A 22,304-nucleotide genomic window follows, 5' to 3' on the forward strand; every position below is an offset into this window, starting at 1 on the left:
CTGGCAAAACTATAAAAGAAAATGGAACAGACTTCTCACACTCTCCAGCTTCTTGTGTTCTTCTCACTTTGTTTTGTTTTTCCCTGCTTTTGCTTTCTCGCCTCCATGCCCTCTTGCCTCCTCTGCTCTGGCTGCTCCGCCGCCTGTTGCTGCTTCGAACTCCGGCAGAAGACATCATCCCAACTTCATCCGTTCGCTGTCAAGGCCACTCCAGCCGCTGCATCCTCACCACTGCCGTGTCACTCCAGCTGTGCCTGCTCCTTCTCCAAAGTCAAGATCTGCAACTTGTAAGGAAACTTGCTCCTGACTTGCCCGAGTTGGTGTGATTCCCAATTTAAGTAGAGTTACCTCAACTTACCCTCACCAACGTTATACTATCTGTAATATAGCCCATCTGTCAACTTAGGCCACATTTCTCCTGTCCATAATCTCCTGCTCCCTTTTGTCGTATTTGTGTCTTGTCTTCGTTTAGTTAATAAATTCTTTGTGTGCACAAATCCGCTGCTTCAGTTATTTTTGTGTACTGCATCTTTTCACACTCGGGTTCCCTGTATAGTCAATGACCCACTAAATTCGAAAGGTTTCCAAATTATTGGTTTGGGTTGATTTAAGTTAATAAGATTACCCTAACTCCTCTAAAGTCAGTTAGGTGGTGCCCCGAATCATTGTCACTTAGTTCTTTTAGGTCCAAAGTGTTCATTTGAGAGTTAGACTTAAGTTTAAGGTTTAATAGATGTGGGCATCTTCAGCTATAAATGTGTAATGAAAAAAATAAATAAATAAAAAAAAAAAAAATCAACGATCCTTTCTACAAAAGTATTTTTCTTAATACTGATGACTTATTTGACTCAGGCGCTACAGCTATCCAGCTAAAGTAAGAAGACCAGCAAATTCTTACAACTGCAGCTTCAAACACATGTGCTATTATTAGTAGAAACAACCTGTATGCTGTAGTAGATTCCCATGCATGCAGTCAGTCTGGAATGGTTGATGGGGATGGGACCATCAACCATTGAGAAAGGTATTGAGAAACCATTGTTTCTCAATACCATTTCTGACTTACATAGTCAATCAAACTTACAGCTGGGCTGAATGCATATAACAGAGTTTGAACTTAATACAGAGTCAATAAAATTAAAAGATGAACACATGCCTCCTGTTCTAACTTCGACTGAATTGGAAGGTGAGAAAAGCTCGTTCATAAATAGTTCTATTAATGAGCAGCCTGTCTTAAAAAAAAAAAAAAAAAAACAGGAGATGAAGGAAATTTCATTTTAAGGATTAGTTTTCAACTGTTCTGAACCTTATGTTCAACCTGAAGATGCTAAGCCCATCTGAAGAGGCATTGATAGTCGACAATAATTCTGTAACTGTTAGTGAAGAAGATTTTAGAAAGAAAAGTCTAAAACGCAGAACAGACACATCCAAAAAACAAAACATAGGTAACAAACGTAGGAGAGCTGACACTAAAGTAGAAACAAAACCCTGTTGTTTTCAAGGTAATTCTGTTGTAAAGATTGCCAAGACATATGACACAACTGAACATATGTCGGCATGGACACAAAGGCTGCACAGTTTATGCCATTGGGTGAAGGTGTGTACAAATAGATTTGCACACACCTCAATGTTGATTATTTAAAATGTCCTGTCCAAAACTAACTACAGGTGATGCTGGAGTACCATGCTACAATGACAACATAGCACGATAAAAACAGTTAGTCAGCTACTGAGTGTCAAGCAGTTAGTGGCACACAGAGACATCATAGAAAAATCCGACTAGCTGCAGTTAGAGTTAGAAAACAACCCTGACATGTATCACAGCCTTTTACATGAAAACCATCAGCATTTGTCTGTGGCAGAGTATGTTAAACAACAAAATGTGTGTAAAGTAAACACCTGGGCGACGGACGTCAAAATACATGCCACAGCTAATTATTTAGGAGTAGACATTTATACTTTATAATCAAGGAAAACTGTTGAGGCTCAAATGTAACAAAAAAAGCAACTGTCCAAACAACGTATTTATCTTGAAAAAGCGGTGTTCACTATGAGAATGTTGTATGTGTCAAGCAAGGTGAACTTAATGCCCGTTATAAAAAATACCACATAAATGAACCACATGGATATAATATTAGGCCAAAAACAAAAAATGTAGATGAGCCTTTATAATTCTCTCACTGCCAAAACAGAAAGCCAAATCAAATGTGTAGCTGTTACTTCAAAATACATGAAAGAAAAACACTCAAGATTCACAACTGTTACATAAAAAGAAAAGCAAAGAAAATGCAATGAAAAATATAGGTTACAAGATAGTTAAAAGTATTGACAAATACAAAACTAATGTGATGTATAAAAAAAAATTCTGAAAATTATCCCATCCATAAAGACAAAGTTAAAGCCTACAGTGCGGAAAAACACAATTGATCCCATGCATAAAGAGAATGTAAAAACATACAGTGTAGAAAAATACAAAAACAATCCTACACATCAAAATAATGTGAAATCAGAGTATTTGTAGGTATAAAACTAGTCCAGAACTTAGAAGGACATTAAAACTTGTCAGTAAAGAAAAATATCGTAAAGGTAGTAAATATAGGACTAAAGTTCTAGCAAAGAAAAAGCTCAACAATAAACAGATAAAACTGAAGGCAGAGCAATTGGATTTTGTCTTGAATGACTTTTTTTTTTTAAAAAGTCAACAATGGCCCTGAATTTAAATGTTGTGTATGTTTTTGGTTATTTAAAAAAAATCTGTTGTACACTGTAAACAACAAAATTACAGATGTGAAGCGGCTGAAATTGCAGAGAAGTGTGTTTCTGATAAATACTTGCATAAATGTAACTCAGACTATAGTACCTCCTGTCTGTTCATTGCAAATCCACAGCTCCCCTCTTGATTCTTTGTTTGTTATTGTAAGATTCGAAGATGTCTGATCCCATCAGAATGGTGGGGCAACAAATTACAACTTGACCCAATTCCTCTGGTGCTGACCTGTTGGAATCATTTAGAAAAAAAAAAACCAAAAACTTAATTGCACTTAACATCCCATTTATGAAAATGTTAGCATTGTCTAAGGGTAGCCAAAGGGCAGTCCATGGTCCAATTGCATGTGTTCCTTCAAGAGTTTCTCAGACTTCTAACTTACTGCTGTGTTCAAACATGGAAGGTTGTCTCTTATGTGTGAAATTCAAGCGGAAATTGTCATAAAGGTCATTATGAATATCACTTTGTAGACAACGCACCTGAAATATTTAAAGGAAAACAAATAGTACAAAGATGCAGAATTTAATACAGACTGCAAAAATTACCGTATTTTCCACACTATAAGGCGCGCCGGGTTATAAGGCGCACCTTCAATGAATGGCTCATTTTTAAACTTTATTCATATACAAGGCGCACCGCAATACAAGGCGCATAGAAGCTACAGTAGTGGCTGGGATTGCGTTATGCATCCACTAGATGGAGCTGCGCTAAAGGGAATGTCAACAAAACAGTCAGATAAGTCAGTCAGACTTTATTAATAGAATACAAACCAGCATTCTGACAACTCTGTTCACTCCTAAAATGAATAAACAGCTGTTTTATTATTCTCCCGAGGTATTGTCAGTGACATAGTATTTTCGCGACAGCAAGGTATAACCGGTAGTGCAAGATTTTAATCACGTAAAAAAGTCTGATACCGTTACGGTAAACCAAACGTTAGTGCACTCACAATATAATAACTCTCGAAATAGTGCAAAGAAATAATAATATAACAATAACTCAACGTTGTTCATATGTTAATGTCCATATTCACAATATGACCAACCTTGTTCAGCTGTAAACACACAAAAGAAACACGTAAATTTTACTTTATCGGTTTATTCCTCATCAGCAAACCCCCGAATTCTTCTTCTTCGGTGTCCGAATTGAACAGTTGGGTGAATACGGGATCCAACGTGCCCGGCTCCGTCTCGTCCAAGTCATTATCAGAGTCAGTGTAGCTGCTGTTGTCGGGCAGCTCAGTGACAATTCCTGCCTTCCTGAAAGCTCGGACCACAGTTGAGACGGATATATCAGCCCAGGCATTAACTATCCACTGGCAGATAGTGGCGTATGTCGTTCGGCGCTGCCTCCCCGTCTTGGTGAACGTGTGTTCACCTTCCGTCATCCACTGCTCCCATGCAGTTCGCAGTCTGGCTTTGAATGCCCTGTTCACTCCAATATCGAGCGGCTGGACTTCTTTTGTCAATCCACCCGGAATGACGGCAAGCACTGAATTCGTGTGCTTTACTTGTTTTTTTTACACCATCGGTGATATGGGAGCGCATGGGGACGGAGCTGTGTGAAAAAAGCCACCCGGTCTCTTCACGTAAATTTCTCTCAGCCACTCACTCATCTTTTCTTCATCCATCCATCCCTTCGAGTTGGCTTTGATGACGACGCCGGCTGGAAAGTTCTCTTTTGTCAAGGTCTTCCTTTTGAAAATGACCATGGGTGGAAGTTTCTGTCCATTAGCCTGGCAGGCGAGAACTACCGTGAATGATGACTTCTCATTCCCTGTGGTACGAACATTCACCGTACGTGCTCCCGTCTTGTCTACAGTGCGGTTCACAGGAATGTCGAAGGTGAGTGGAACCTCGTCCATGTTTATGGTGTGCTCTGGTCGGATCTGTTTTTCGTTCATCTTGGTTTTGCAGTATGCACGGAAAGTGGCCAGCTTTTCTTGGTAGTCCTGTGGTAGTTGCTGTGAAACAGTAGTCCGTGTGCGGATGGAGAGATTCTGTCTTTTCATGAACCTAAAGCACCAAGAAGGACCGCCTCTAAATTCACTTATATTAAATTTGCGTGCAAACACTATTGCCTTCATTTGAATTGTGACGGTAGAAACACTTCTACTTGCTGCTCTCTGTTAAACAACCCACTGTTCGAGTTCGTCCTCCAACTGCGGCCATCTTGCTTTGTTCCCACGGAAACTCTGTCTAGTCTTCTTTACTTGGCGCAGCTCATCTTGTTGCTTCCTCCACTTCCGCACCATTGACTCGTTAAAGTTATATTCCCGAGCTGCTGCTCTATTCCCATGTTCAACTGCGTGACTGATAGCCTTCAGTTTTAACTCTGCGTTGTAAGCGTGTCTCTTGATAGGAGCCATGTTGGGGTCTTTACACACGCACACACAAATGGAAATGAAAATGCGCGCTACTTCTACGGGAGAAAATGGAGTGGGCAGCTCTGTAGTTCACATAAGGCGCTCCGGGTTATAAGGCGCACTGTCGGCTTTTGAGAAAATTGAAGGCTTTTAGGTGCGCCTTATAGTGTGGAAAATACGGTAGTATGAAAAGGAGGCAAAGAAACAAGCAAGTGAAGACCCTGAAGATGCAGAAGATGAAACTCTCCATGACCGGCAGCAACACTGCATCAATCAAGACGCATGTGCTATTCCTGTCAATCATGGCCAGATCAATATTTTGAAGATGTATAAATCTCTAATAAAAATCAACAATCCTTTCTACATGATCGATAATCAGTTGACCTTCACAGATCACGTTGCCTCTGTCACCCGATCATGTCGTTTCACTCTGTTCAACCTAAGAAAGATCAGGCCATACCTAACCCAACAGGCCACCCAGCTCCTGGTGCAGACTATGGTTATCTCCTGCCTTGACTACTGCAATGCTCTTCTAACAGGCCTCCCAGCTTGTGTTGTCAAACCACTACAGATGGTCCAGAATGCAGCAGCGCGTCTGGTCTTCAATCAGCCTAAAAGGGCACATGTCACCCCATTTATAAGTAAGTTGCTTTGGAAAAAAAGCGTCTGCCAAATGCATAAACATAGTAAAAAAAAAGAGCGAAGCATTTTTCTTACTAGTGATGGCTTTTATTTGACTCAGGCGCTACAGCTATCCAGCTAAAGTAAGAAAACCAGCAAATTCTTACAACTACAGCTTCAAACACATGTGCTATTATTAGTAAAAACAACCTGTATACTGTAGTAGATTTCCATGCACGCAGTCAATCTGGGATGGTTGATGAGGATGGAACAAGTGTGTTTCTCAATACCATTTCTGACTTACAGCTGGGCTGAATGCGTATAACACCAAGTTTGAACTTAATACAGAATCTTTAAAATTAAAAGGTGAACACATGCCTCCTGTTCTAACTTCGACTGAATTGGAAGGTGAGAAAAGCTCATTCATAAATAGTTCTATTAATGAGCAGCCTGTCTTAAAACAACACGAGATGAAGGAAATTTCATTTTCAGGATTAGTTTTCAACTGTTCTGAACCTTATGTTTAACCTGAAGATGCTAAGCCCATCTGAAGAGGCACTGATAGTCAATAATTCTGTAACTATTAGTGAAGAAGATTTTAGAAAGAAAAGTCTAAAACACAGAACAGACGCATCCAAAAAACAAAACATAGGTAACAAACGTAGGAGAGCTGACACTAAAGTAGAAACAAAACCCTATTGTTTTCAAGGCAATTCTGTTGTAAAGATTGCCAAGACATATGACACAACTGAAGTAACATATGTCGGCATGGACACAAAGGCTGCACAGTTTATGCCATTGGGTGAAGATGTGTACAGCTCTATTTGTACACACCTCAATATTGATTATACAAAATGTCCTGTCCAAAAATCTATAACTACGGGTGATGCTGGAGTACCATGCTACAATGACAACATAGTAGCTGATGGTAACTGTTTATCATTCTGTGTGTCAAGCAGTGAGTGGCACACAGAAACAGAAAAATCCGACTAGCTGCAGTTAAAGAGTTAGAAAACAACCCTTTCATGTATCACAGCCTTTTACATGAAAACCATCAGCATTTGTCTGTGGCAGAGTATGTTAAACAACAAAATGTGTGTAAAGTAAACACCTGGGCAATGGATGTCAAAATACATGCCACAGCTAATTATTTAGGAGTAGACTTTTATACTTTTTTTTATCAAGGCAAATGGCTGAGGTTCAAATGTACCCAAAAGCAACTGTCAAAACAATGTATTTATCTTGAAAACAGCGGTGTTCACTATGATAATGTTGTATGTGTCAAGCAAGGTGAACTTAATGCCTGTTATAAAAATTGACACATAAATGAACCACATGGATATAATATTAGGCCAAAAACAAAAAAACGTAGATATGAGCCTTTATAATTCTTTCACTGCCAAAACAAAGTGTGGCGGCAAATTTACCTCTTCACTGCTATCGTGACATGGTTCATTATTCATGCCATCTGTTCTTTGTGTGTGACATTTACAACTGCATGACACCCTGACCCGGGAAGGGAGTTCTTGCCTTGATTTAAAACCCAAACACCTAAATGTCTGGATGTGTAGATAAAATGATGGCGCCTACACTCTAGATAGGATCCAGGCAAGGGTAGGGTGAAGAGGTCACAGTGACCCCTTAATGGAACAGAGAGGGAGTCATATGTAGTGGTACAATGTACGTATAGGGTGATGTAAGAGCTAGAAAGGGATGGACCGCGTTCTATATAATCTTTAGTTTTTCCCCATGTTTAATCAGACTCACAGAGTTTCTTTGTGAATGACTTCTGAAATAAATGATCATTTATTTCATCTCTAACTTTCTCTCCTCTTTTTTGAGTGAGTGGTCCATTGAACATTTCCACAACAAAAGCCAAATCAAATGTGTAGCTGTTACTTCAAAATACATGAAAAAGAAAAAAAAAAAAAAAACAACTCAAGATTCACAACTGTTGCATAAAAAGAAATGCAAAGAAAATGCAATGAAAAATCATAATCAAGAATATAGGTTACGAGATATAGCTAAAAGTATTGACAAATACAAAACTAATGTGATGCATAAAAATATGAAAATGATCCCATCCATAGAGAGTTAAAGCATACTGTGTTGAAAAATACAAAACTGATCCCATGCATAAAGAGAATGTAAAAACATACAGTGTAGAAAAATACAAACAATCCTACACATCAAAATAATGTGAAATCACAGGGTATTTGTTGGTATAAAACTAGTCCAGAACTTAGGACATTAAAATTTGTCAGTAAAGAAAAATATCAAAGATAGTAAATATAGCTCAACAAAAAACAGATATAACTAAAGGCAGAGCAATTTGATTTTGTCTTGAATGAGTTTTTAAAAGTCAACAATGGCCCTGAATTTATATGTTGTGTATGTTTTCGGGTTGTTATTTTAAAAAACAGAATTACAGACGTGAAGTGGCTAAAATTGCAGAGAAGTGTGTTTCGGATAAATACTTGCATAAATGTAACTTAGACTATAGTACCTCCTGTCTGTTAAAAGAATCAAGAGGGGAGCTGTGGATTTGCAATGTTTGTTATTGTAAGATTCGAAGATGTCTGATCCCATCAGAATGGTGGGGCAACAAATTACAACTTGACCCAATTCCTCTGGTACTGACCTGTTTGAATCATTTAGAAGAAAAAAAAAAACTTTTAATTGCGCTTAACATCCCATTTATGAAAATGTTAGCATTGCCCAAGGGTAGCCAAATGGCAGTCCACGGTCCAATTGCGTGTGTTCCTTCAAGACTTCTAACTTACTGCCGTGTTCAAACATGGAAGGTTGTCTCTCACATGTGAAGTTCAAGTGGAAATTGTCATAAAGGTCATTATGAATATCACTTTGTAGACACAGTGCACCTAAAAGAAGCTCTGAAATATTTAAAGGAAAACAATAAATAGTACAAAGATGTGGAATTTAATGCAGACTGGATAAATTAGTATGAAAAGGAGCCAAAGAAACAAGCAAAAGAAGATCCAAATAGTCTTGTGGAAGAAAGTGAAGACCCTGAAGATGAAACTCTCCATGACCGGCAGCAACACTGCATCGATCAAGACTCATGTGCCATTCCTGTCCATCATGGCCAGATCAATATTTTGAAGAAATTCTAATTCTAGCTTCTGCTGAAGGAAACAATCCTGTGAGGCCGTTGTCTGATGTTGACAATAAAGTGAGGTTATTGCCAGACTTACTCCCACTTGGAAATACTACTTATCACACACCCAGACGGCATGAGTTGACATTAGCACGTTATTATAACAGGATTCTCCATGCAGATGGTAGATTTGCAAGAAATGTAGAATATATATTTTTTGCACAATACATGTCTGAAGTTCAGCAAGTGTCAATAGCATTACGCAAAGGACACACAAATGCAAAAGGCCAAAATGATGCACAGGATCACACTGAATCCTTCAACACCAGGTTCAGGATCTCTGCTGTCTGAAAACCATTAACACCCTGACGCAGTTTAATCCAATCAATGACAAAAATCTGGAGGACATTCTACACCAACTGAGCTCTTCCTACTGCTGTCTAGATGTTTTACCCACAGACTTTTTCTAAAAAGTTTCACATGCCATCTGACCTGTTACAGATTGTAAATGTGTCTAAGCTCAGGAGTCTTCCCACAGACCCTGAAAACAGCTGTTATTAACCCACTCCTAAAAAAGAACAATCTAGAAAAGACTGCAATGAAAAACTACAGGCCAATATCAAATCTTCCTTTTTTTAAGGTAAGCGCATTGAAAAGGCTGTGTCCCAACAGCTGAATTACTTAACAGTCAACAGCTGCTTTAACGTCTTTCAGTCAGGTTTTAGACCACATCACAGCACTGAGACAGCTCTGCTCAAAGTATTTAATGACATTCGCTTTAACACAGATCATGGCAGATCTTCAGTTTTAGTCTTATTGGACCTCAGTGCTGCATTTGACACAGTCGACCATGATATATTAGTTGATCGACTGGAAAATTGGGTGGGACTATCTGGCACAGCTCCTGATTGGTTTGCATCCTACTTAAAGGGCAGGGATTATTTTTTGTTTGACAACTTTCAATCTGAGCAGACCAAAATTACATGTGGAGTCCCCCAAGGCTCCATCCTGGGGCCCCTTCTATTCAACATCTACATGCTTCCACTTGCTCAGATCATAGAAAAAAACAAAATAGATTACCATAACTATGCAGATGACACACAGCTCTACATTTCAACGTCACCAGGTGACCATAGCCCCATACAAGCACTGGGTAAATGCATGGAGCAAATATCTGAATGGATGGGCCATAACTTTCTTCAGTTAAACAGAAAAAACTGAGGTAGTCATTTTTGGACTCAAGGAGGAACATCTTAAAATCAGCATGCAGCTACAGTCACTTCAGTTACAAACCTCAGACCAGGCCAGGAACCTGGGTGTTGTCATGGATTCAGACCTGAATTTTAAAAACCACATAAACAATTACAAAGTCATCTTACTATCACCTAAAGAACATTTCTAGGATTAAAGGACTGATGTCACAGCAGGACCTTGAAAAACTTGTCCATGCATTTATCTTTAGTCGAGTTGACTACTGTAACGGTATCTTCTCTGGTCTGCCTAAAAAGTCTGTCCAACGACTGCAACTGATCCAGAATGCTGCTGCTCGAGTCCTCACTAAGACCAAAAGAGTGGACCACATATAGTCCAGTTCTGAAGTCTCTACACTGGCTCCCTGTCTCTCAGAGAATAGACTTCAAAATTCTCTTGCTAGCATATAAAGCACTGAATGGTTTAGGCCCAAAATACATCAGAGACCTTCTAGTCCAGTATGAACCATCCAGACCACTCAGGTGGTCTGGTGCAGGTCTGCTCTGTGTTCCAGAAGTCAGAACTAAACATGGAGAATCAACGTTCAGTTTCTATGTTCTGTATATCTGGAACAAACTACCAGAAAATATCAGGTCTGCTGAGAGTCGGAGTTCTTTTAAGTCCAGGTTAAAGACTCACCTGTTCACTGCTGCCTTTGACTAAAAGGCTTTTGACTTTTTACATTTTATATTCTCTTTCGAAACTCTGCACTGCAATTCTTACTTTAATGTATGTATGTATGTATGTATGTATGTATGTATGTATGTATGTATGTATGTATGTATATATATATATATATATATATATATATATTTTTTTTTTTTTTTTTTTAATTTTATGTCTTGATTTCTTACTTGCTGTTTTTAATCACCTTTTAATGTTTTAAATGTGTTTCTTTTTCCCTGTCGTATTTCAATGTCCTGTGTGAAGCACCTTAAATTGCCTTGTTGCTGAAATGTGCTATACAAATAAACTTGCCTTGCCTTTAAGGATGTTGTGCAATCAGATGATGGCTACCGCTTTTTACGTCCTATTAGAGGGACTCCAGCCTTTTGGCAGGGAGCTCAAAGATTTGTTGGCATGTGTGCAAAACCTAGGGAAACCCACGTTTTTTTTTGTAGTTTCTCATCAGCTGACTGAAGATGGGGTACGCTTTTAACTACGATTTTGAAGCAGGCTGGAAGAACGCAAAGTGCAGAAACTTTAGAGTATGCAGAGCGATGTGAACTGTTGAGGAATAATCCAGTTACAGTTGCATGATTTTTTGATTACCGCTGACACATCTTTCTGAAATTTGTGATAATGTCCGCAGTCCATCCATTTGGGAAGGTTAAGAATTACTTTTACTGAATACAGTTTCAACAGTGTGGGAGCCCCTGTTTGCATTCTCATTTGGGTGGAGCCACCTGTAATCAGTGAAAACACAGATAAAGTAGTAATAGATTTCATTGACAAGTGCATGATGTGTGAAATACCTGCAGACGATGAGGAATTAGCAGATATTGTGACCACCGTGCAACAACATTCTAAAACATGTAAGAAAAAGAAAGTTTGTCATTTCAATTTTTACATGGCCAATATCTGTTCGGACATTCCTCAGCTATGTACAGACAAAGCCCAAATGTGATGTACAGCGAGAAAAAAAAACATGAAGGAAGAACAAAGGACAATGTCCAGTGCAAATGCTTTCAGGCTCAACAAAACTAAATGAAACCTGAGCACACACAAAATCATGACAGCCGTTAGAAAAGCCCTTCTGGATGAAAATAATCCATGTACTACTGTAGATCAGTTGTTTAAAAGTCTTAGTACCAACCAAGAAATCTATGAGAAAGCATACAAAAGCCTGGAACGAAAAACTCAAATTGTTTTAAAAAGTAGTGTTAATGAGGTTTGGATCAATCCATACAACAAATACTTGTTAAAGTGTTGGAATGCCAACATGGACATCCAGTATGTTATTGATGTGTTTGCTTGTATAGTTTACATTGTAAGCTATAGGTCCAAATCTGAGAAAGAGATGGGTTTGTTGTTGAGCCAGGCTCATAAAGAGGCAACTAAAGACGGCAACTCTGATGCTAAAGAGACAATTAAAAAAAACGGGACAAGTCTACCTCCATAGGAAGCAGTGTACAGAATTACAAACATGCATCTGAAGGAATGTTCCAGAAAAGTTGTGTTTATCCTAATCAGTGACACTATCTTTAAACTAACCAAACCTATAAGTGAACTGAATAAACCAGGAACCAAAAATATTTGGATGACTGGTCTTGTTGACAGATACAAAAACAGACCCAAGGATAATACTTTTAATGACGTGTATAGCCACATTTGCATCTGACTATCGCAATTTAAGTCAAACAGAGAAAAATCTAAAAATACTATTAAACTACAAGAATCATTTGGTTGCATTGCAAAAACAACAAGAACCAAACCTACTGTTCAATATGCACACTTTTCTCAGACAAAAGTTTTATTTCAAAAATATTCTTCAGTTGTTTTTCCTATATCGTGTTGATGAAGACCTCAAACCTTCATCTTATGCGTCTTATGACCAGTTTTACAAAGATGGCAAATTTCTATGTGAGAGACACCAGGCCCAACAATGCAGATGACCTGAAGGCCCCTATCAAAGCAACCTGGGCCTCCATTCACCTGAACAGGACCACAGGAGGATCACCTCTATCCCACACCACATCGATGCAGTAATTCATACAAAAGGAGAACCAACCAAGTCTTGAGCACATAGAAATGAACACTTTGCTGAAGCCTGATATTTCTGTATAATATACCCTTTAATTGATCTTATGTAATATTTCAGTTTTGTGAGATACTGAAGTTTGTGTTATCTTCATTGTGACAGAAATCAGAGCACTGACAAATGTGCTGTTTGCCAGAAGTATAGGGGTTGTAAATGTAGAAAAGGATCTCTGTTCGTGTGCGCAAAATGCTGAATTGGACAAATAATGGTCACTAATACCCACCTGTATAACAGCAGACTGTACATAGGCATTAACTTGTCTACAGTGCATTGGCATTTGTTAATTCACAGTTGAGACTTTAATAATTTGATTTATTTTTATCTTCAACCTACATTGTAGGCTAGTGACATCCTGATGGCGGCTGACTCCGGGAAATCCACGGTCTTGGTCCTGCTAGATCTGTCCTCGGCCTTTGACACAGTGGACCATACCATAATGATTGAGAGACTGAGGGACCTGGTAGGGATGTCAGGTCCTGTGCTAGACTGGTTCTCCTCTTACCTGACTGGCAGAAGCTTCACTGTGTCAATAAACAACTTCCAATCTGACTCAGCGGATCTACTGTGTGGTGTGCCCCAAGGCTCTGTCCTGGGACCAGTGCTATTCTTACTCTGTCCTCCCACTTGGCCACATTATCCAACAGTACAGTGATGTCTCCTATCATCTATTCGCGGATGACATCCAGATATACTGCTCCTTTAACTCCTCTGAGCCCCACAAACTGAGTTCCTTAATCAACTGCTTGTCAGAGCTGAAGCAGTGGCTAAATGATAACAGCCTCCAGCTGAACTCCAGCAAAACTGAGACCCTCATCATTGCCCCGGATTGATCCCAGGGATCAAACATCACCTTGGAGACCTGAGTTCCTCGGTAAAGACAAAACTGAGGAATCTGGGTGTCATCTTTGACCAGGACATGTCTTTAGAATTCTACTCCAAACACCTAGTCAAAAACTGTTTCTTCCACCTACGCAACATCTCCAAACTCAGATCTATGGTGTCCACAAATGAGCTCGAGATGATCGTTCTCGCTTTTGTATCTTCTCGCTTAGACTACTGCAACAGCCTGTTTACATGCTTAAACAAGAAGGAGCTGGCCCGTCTACAGTTTGTCCAGAACTCTGCTGCCAGGCTTCTGACCCGCACAAACAGGAGAACCCACATCACTCCCATCCTTAAATCTCTCCACTGGCTCCCTGTTCTATATCGTCTTCATTTCAAAATTCTTGTGCTAACTTTCTGGGCCCTACATGGCCAGGCCCCTGCATACATTGCTTCCCTGATCCAGCCCTACAGCTCGACTCGTAGCTTGAGGTCTTCAGGACAGCACCTGCTGATGGTTCCATGGACCTGTTTTAGCACATGCGGTGACAGGTCTTTTAAAGCTGTGGCACCACGTCTATGGAATGACCTGCCTCTACACCTACGGTCCATGGACTCTGTAGAGAGCTTTAAGAAACACCTCAAAACCCTCCTGTTCAAAAAGGCTTTTTAGTCTCCCACCTGACCCAGGACCACCACAGACTGATTACACTCTGTATTCATCATAACGTACTCCATGTGTCATCCCCCCCCCCCCCCAGTCTCTCTATATCTCTATCGCTCTCTCTTTTCTCCTCCTTTACTCTCTCTTTTTAACCCCAACTGGTCAAGGCAGACAGCCATCCTTCAGGAGTCTGGGTCTGCTCCAGGTTTCTGCTGTTAAAGGGAAGTTTTTCCTCGCCACTGTCACCAATCACAAGTGTTTGCTCCTGAAGGATTCTGTTGGGTCTCTGTAAACTTAATTTGATTCTGATTTGAATTGATAAAGCACTTTGTGATTCTGTCTGTGAAAAGTGCTCTATAAATAAAATTTACTTTACTTACTTTAGGCTAATATTGTAGCAATTTGCCTTGAATATTTTCACGTGTGCAATAAAATAAGTTTTTCTTCACTGAAGTCATTTGTTGAATTTGTGAATTATTGCCCGACAATTTAGGCCGTGCTTTCATTTGTCATTGAGTCGCCTTCAGAAACATCACTTTGACATCACTGTGTACTCAGTACTGCGCATGCAGTCAAACCACCGGTGTACCCACTTCCAGAAATACAGCCTTTTAATGCTTTTCACTCAAACCTCACTTCTTAACTGTCTTTTTATCTTGAGTGGTTTTATCTAATAATCGAAGTGACTGATTGCTAGATTTCTCAGTCTTTTTACCTATACAGCGCCATTGACCAAACCGCCATCAAGACAGGTAAGTAGTGTAAGCGGAGCCTTACCTGTGACTGTCACTGACCGCTTCCCGCACTCTGCCCCTGGTATCTCGCTGCTACCACCATGGTGTCATCCACATCACCCGGAGATAGTCCGCTCATCCAAGCCAACAAAAGCCTGGTAAAGGCCTACCGGACGATCGTGGATCTCAAAGAGGAAATACTGCGCCTCTCCACAGATCTAGCGGAGAAAAATGCCCAGCTCTCTGGGCTTCTTTGCACTTTCAGAAAGAGACTGGACAGTGTGGGAAGACGGCTGGAGAAACCAAAGCCCTTGTGATACTAAGTTCCTGTGTCCGTGACATTAAAACCTGGATGAGCGCTAATTATCTTTTACTTAACCCTGAAAAAACAGAGGTCATTATAATAGGCCCTAAAAATGCAAGAGACTCCCTATCTGACCAGATAGTCACTCTGGACAATGTGAGTGTAGCCTCTAGCACCACAGTTAGATCTGGGTCAAATAGAACTCCTAGGTTTCTATCATTTAAACCACATATTAACCAAGCCTGCAGAACCGCCTTCTTCCACCTGCGCAACATAGCCAAAATTAGAAATATTCTTTCTAAAAATGATGCAGAAAAATTAGTTCATGCGTTTGTTACATCTAGATTAGATCACTGCAACTCCCTTCTCGTAGCATGTCCTAAAAGCTCTCTAAAAAGTTATCAACTGGTTCAGAACGCGGCAGCGAGACTACTAACAGGAACAAATAGAAGAGAACACATCACCCCTGTGCTCCAAGCCCTTCACTGGCTTCCAATTGAGTTTAGAATTAGATTCAAAATCCTCCTCCTCACATACAAGACCATTAATGGTATGGGCCCCTCTTATCTCAGAGATGCTCTGGTGCCGTACCATCCCAACAGAACCCTTCGTTCTCAGAATGCAGGTCTACTGGTAGTTCCCAGGGTCTGTAAAAGTACAGTAGGAGCTAGAGCCTTTAGTTACCAAGCTCCTGTTTTATGGAATCAGCTTCCAGTTAACATTAAAGAGGCCGACACAGTCTCTACATTTAAGGTCAGGCTAAAAACATTCCTATTTGAAAAAGCTTATGGTCAGGCTAGTTCAAACCAGACTAAACCCACAGTTCAGTCTAAGCTGCCCTAGGAGCAAGAATGCTGGGGGAAGTACAGGCACTGAGTCCTATCTCCTGTTTCTGGTTCTACGTACCATTCTGGTCTGCACTTATATTTTTAATATTTAGCCAACTTAGTTTGTGCAGTGCTATTCACCCGATGTCCCCTGTGGTGGAAAAATTTACTTTTTATATTTTATACTCTTTATATTTTATACTGTTAGTACATCTTCTTTTAATGCTGAGTCATTAGTCATTATGTGTGATGTTTACCACTCTGTAACACCCCCAACCCAGGAACGGAGTTCTTGCCTTGAGTTAAAACCCAAACACCTAAATGTCTGAATGTGTAGATAGAGAATGGCGCCTGCACTCCAGATTGGATCCAAGCAAGGTTAGAGTGGAGAGGTCATCATGACCTCTTCACGGAGCAGAGAAGGAGTAGTATGGGGTGGTACGATGTACGTAAGGAATGACATCATAGTTTGAGGGGGTTGGATTTGGTTCTATATAATCTTTAGTTTTCTCTTGTTTAAGCAGACTTCACTTACAGAGTTTCTCTGTGACTGACTTCTCAATAAATGCATTTATTTATTTTAACTCTAACTTTCTCTCCGCCTCTTTGTGTGTGGGTTATCAGTTGAACATTTCCATAACAAATTGGCGTTGTCGGCAGGGTTCCATGTGTGCTGTCGAGCGGGGAACGGAGGTTGGTGGACTGATCATCCTACAGGCCAAAAAGCGGCTGTAGCCCCGTGGTAAAACGACACCGCAGACGGGGGACCGGCCCCGAGCCCCGCCCGTCTCACCACTGGAATCGGAACTGAGTTCAACGCCACACACGGTGAGAAAGTTACAGTTTGGGGTGTTGGGCCTTTTACTCTCTGTGTTCCAAACTCACGTCACTGGGCACGTCACTGAAACAATAGTGGCGTGCGATTCGGGTTTATATATATATAAAAAAAAATAAAAAAATAAAATAAAATAAAAAAAAATAAAAATGAAAAATAAAAAAATAATAAATAAAAAATAAGAATAAGTATATATATATATATAGACCTGAGTCGGGTTGCTATTGTATGCAAATACAATAGAGTACAGGCGTTTTTGGGAGATTTTTTCGCCTTCAACCAAAAAGAAAATCGTATAGGGTTGCTATTGTATGCAAATACAATAGAGTACAGGCGTTTTTGGGAGATTTTTTCGCCTTCAACCAAAAAGAAAATCGTATAAGGTTGCTAGTGTATGCAAATGCAATAGAGTACAGGCGTTTTTGGGAGATTTTTTCGCCTGCCTTCAACCAAAAAGAAAAATCGTATAAGGTTGCTACTGTATGTAAATACAGTAGAGTAAAGTTTATAACAAACTTGAAAGCGTTTTAGGTGATTTTTTCGCTGACAACTGAAAAGAAAAATCAGGGTTTTTTAGTATTTTGTTCGCCAAGGAACAAAAACCACTTAGAAGACGTTCTAAGTGTAAAAATGGGAAACCGGCCGGGGCACAGTGACGGGGGTGTGGACAGAGAGGCCCCTATTCCAAAACCCATGGGTAAAAAGAAAATATGGGGAAATTGTGCTTGAATGTGCTGATTATTGGGTAAACATGGGTATTTTTTCTAAAATGCCAACTTTGGGTGTGCAAAAACTGAATGAGTTAAAGGGAGGCAAAGAGAGAAAAAACAAGGTCAGGGAATTTAAACAATAGGAACCTTGTAACAAATGTTTTGAGATGTGGTGAATGAAGCAAAAACAAACTGAGGCATGTGTAACCGTAGATGACACCATCTAGCTGTGTTTTTTTCCCTTTATGCCTAATTTGTTAGAATATTTAAACCACTTCTTTTCATTCATAACTTTATACTTCCCTTGTATTTTTGTGCGACGTCTGTGCTACTTCTGTAAGATCTGGTAAATTATGCTGCTGGTTATAAAAACAGATATAAAACAGATTATACAGATTAAACAGTTATATTTTAGATTGTCAAGGAGCTTGAGCTCCGCCACTTTACCATATACTATATGCCCCCCCCCTTGTGTTTCTGTGCAGGCAGCGAAGTTGGTGTCCGGGTCTGGACGCCTGCCCACAAAGACGCCGCGAGAACCCGCCCCCCCTCCCGGAACACTCAGCCGTAATTCCAGAACCGGCCAAACGTCAACGGGCCCCAGCAGGCCCCCCAGGTCTGCTGACCCCCGGCCTTCTCCACCACCGGAGCCGGACTCCACACAACCCGACTCCACCCCCGCTGCTGATGCTGCAGGCAGGGGGGAGGACTGACTTCTGGCACAGCTGCACAAATGCCCACGGTGGACCAGGCGGTCCTGTTGTGGTGTTCAGGGCATGGACATTCACTGAAACATCTACCTGATCCATCCGAGGGACTTTCTGCAATGAACACAGACCCACTGGGTCCGAACTCAGGCGGCTTCTGGCTGCACAGATGACCCCTAGCCTCTGCCGGACGTTTTTTCCCACCTGAGGCTGTCTGTCTGCATGGACAAACCTGAAACAGGCCTGATGAGACAGTGGAAGATTCCAGACGCAGGGCAGGGGTCACTTTCATCAGACACTCTGGACTGGTCCGCCTGACCCCCCCCCGGGGAACAGCGTGGGCGGGGACCGGAGAACACTCGAGGCCCACCTACACCCGGAAAGGGGTGGTCCGACATGTGGAGGGGTGGGCCACCTCTGTGGCCAACCAGGACATGGGAAAAGGGACTGCCCACAGAGAAGGCGAGGCGGAGACAGCCACGTGGAGGGAACGGGGCAGGGGATTGGCTCGCGGCCCTGGAGGGCGGGTCTCCAGACACGGATTCCACACCCACTACAGCTTCTGCTGCACTGCCCAAGGGAGGAGGAGGTGACACACACACACACACACACACACACACACGCTCAGCTGTGTACTGACTCCTATCAGAAGCTCCCTGTGGTTGATCTTACTATAAGCAGGTTTAAGTTATTGTTTTTAGTAGATAGTGGAGCTACATACTCTGTGATCAGACATGTAGACTTAACACCTACACTAAAGTTGAGTGGAAAAACTATTATTTCTGTGTCGGCTGGTGGTAAACAGGACAGAGAGAGCTTTACTGTTCCGTTGACATGTGTTTCACAAGAATGTACTTTCTAACATTCTTTTTTTACTCGCACCCGTCTGTCCCATTAATTTGTGTGGGCGGGATTTGATGTGCAAATTGGGGGTAAAACTTGAATCGGGTCCAGAGGGGTTAACGATAACTCAACAAAACACAGTCGCAGGCACAGATCTCCACTCACATTGTGTGTATGCACACACAATGGTTAGGTATGCTGCTGGGTGACCAGATTCTGTATACCACTGGAAAGTCTGTTCCCCCCAAATTACAGAAAAATGGGTCGAGCTAAGTGACAGCAGACTTCAGCCTGGCGCTTATGTCTCACCCCCAAATGATTTATAGTGTGCTTCTCATTTCAGTCCTGGAGGCCCTGACCCCACATATGAGGAAAAGTTTTTTCACACAGAGTCTGATAAGCTCACAACTGGTTACATGTTTTGGGATTCATATTTTTTTGGGCATTGTCTGTGTCACTGACTGATAACCAACATTCTTTTTACAGGCTTGGTGCTGCACCACGTATGTTGCTCTTTCCAAACCATGCCATGCAGATTGGAAAGACGTGGGCCCGTTTGTGGAAAAGGCCTTGCAGGTGTCAGATTTGTGTCCCACCTCTGACCCGGCCATCATGTTCGCTCCCCGACTGGGGGTATACAGACAGAGCATGATATCAGTGTTTCACTGTCAGAAAACTGTACAGTTGTTAAATGATGAAGCGCTCACCTGTATGTCTACATCTCCCACAGGCCTCTCACCCGTCTCCGTGCCACCCAAACTGGCTGATATCCCACCTGGTGTCTGGGCTACTGGTCCACATGATGTGGGTCTCGTCCGGAACTGCCCACTGGTCATCATTACCCCGCGATCTGATTACAGGCCATGTCAAAAACAGTCCGAGTTCTAAGCTTATTTGAATGTGGGAATTATAGTTCCATGTCCTGATTCACCGGTCAGGACCCCAATTTTTCCTGTGGAAAAAAGTGCGAACCCTCCTGACCCAGACACATGGCGGTTTATTCAAGACCTGCAGGCAGTAAACAAAGCCGTGGTTCCACACGTGCCCACGGTTCCAAATCCACACACAATTTTGTCACAAATTCCGCCATCTGCGTCTCACTTTTCTGTTATTGACCTGTCGAACGCGTTCACATCTGTGCCTGTGCATGCAGATAGCCAATATTGGTTTGCGTTTCAGTTCAAAAACAAAATGTACACATGGACACGCATGCCTCAGGGGTATTGTGAGGCCCCAAGCATTTACAATTCCATTTTGGCTGAGTCGCTGTCCCACCTTGACCTCCCACCAGGTGTTGCTCTTTTGCAGTATGTTGATGACCTTCTCCTTTGTTGTCCTTCTTCACAGGCTTGTGTCGAGGCCACAAGGTCGTTGTTGCTTCACCTGGGGGAGGAGGGTCATAAGGTCAGCGCCAAAAAGCTCCAGTTTTGTAAACAGCAGGTTGTGTTTCTGGGGCACCTGATCTCTCAGAACCAAAGGCTCATCAATCCTAAACGGATTCGAGCCATTCAGAACATTGCTAGGCCGGTCACGAAAAAGCAGATGATGTCATTTTTAGGTATGACTGGTTATTGCAGGGCGTTCATTCCTGATTATTCTGAGCTCGAGCACCCTCTGACATCATGTATTCATGGTAAGGGCCTGAATGCACATGATAGAGTTGTGTGGACATCTGAGGCTGAACAGGCGTTCACGTCTCTCAAAATGGCCTTGGGTTCTGCCCCTGCTTTGGCCCTCCCTGACCCGGCCAAATCATTCACACAGACTGTGGATGAGAAACGTGGGTTTATGTCTTCTGTTTTGTTGCAGGCTCACGGTGACAGATTACGCCCGGTGGCGTATTTCTCCACTAAACTTGACTCTGTGGCTGCGGGTCTTCCTTCTTGCCTCCGTGCCGTCGCTGCATGTAAAAAGGCTGTGGCTGCATCACGTGACATTGTTGGGTATAACCCTTTGACTGTGTTGGTTCCACATTCTGTCTCTGTCATTCTTTTAGAGCAGAAGACCCCACATCTGTCCGCAGCCCGGTGGCGCAGATATACCACCGTTCTGCTGGACATGCCAAATGTCACTGTGAAGCGCTGTACGACGCTTAACCCCGCCACACTACTTCCGACTGCTGAGGATGGAGAACCTCATTGTTGTGAGGCCGCGTTGGAGCAGACATGTTCCCCCCGTCCTGATATCTCTGATGTGCCCTTGTCAAACCCTGACTTTGTTTTCTTCACAGATGGTTCTTCTTTTAGGGACGCGTCTGGCACGAACAGGGTTGGTTTTGCGGTGTGCACGTCCATCGACACGGTCTCCTCAGGCCCCTTGCCCTCACACTATTCAGCACAGGCGGCTGAGCTCGTCGCTTTGACGGAGGCCTGTAAGTTGGCTGAGGGCCATTCTGTCACTATCTATACTGATTCCAGGTATGCCTTTGGTGTGGTGCATGACTTTGGGGCCCTGTGGAAGCACCGTAGATTTTTGAAGTCCGATGGTAAGCCGATTCTGAATGCATCTCTTGTGGCACATCTGTTGGATGTTGTTCTTCTCCCTTCTGCTATTGCAGTTGTGAAATGTCAGGCGCATCAGAAGGAAGACACTGACGTCACGCAGGGGAACTCCCGAGCAGATGCAGCTGCCAGGGCTGCTGCGTCCTTGGAGGCCGCCTCCTCCTTCTTGTCTCAGCAGTGAGAGGGGGCCCCTCCCGCGTCAGTGTCTGACACACAGTCCTTTGCCACTCCTGATGAAAGGCGTGTTTGGGCCTCGTGTGGTTGTGCACTGGATTCTTCTTCTGTGTGGCGTGCTGCTGATGGGCGACCTTGTCTACCCAAACATTTCTTCCCCTGGTTTGCTAAGTTGACACATGGCGTAGATCATGTGTCTAAGGGAGGAATGTTAGATGCTATAGCACAGTATTGGTTCACGAAGGGGTTTACAGTAGTTGCAGAGAAATTTTGCAAGAAATGTCTTATCTGTGCTGCTCATAA

The sequence above is a fragment of the Sphaeramia orbicularis genome, chromosome 9 (assembly GCF_902148855.1).
Source record: "Sphaeramia orbicularis chromosome 9, fSphaOr1.1, whole genome shotgun sequence".
Taxonomy (NCBI): domain Eukaryota; kingdom Metazoa; phylum Chordata; class Actinopteri; order Kurtiformes; family Apogonidae; genus Sphaeramia; species Sphaeramia orbicularis.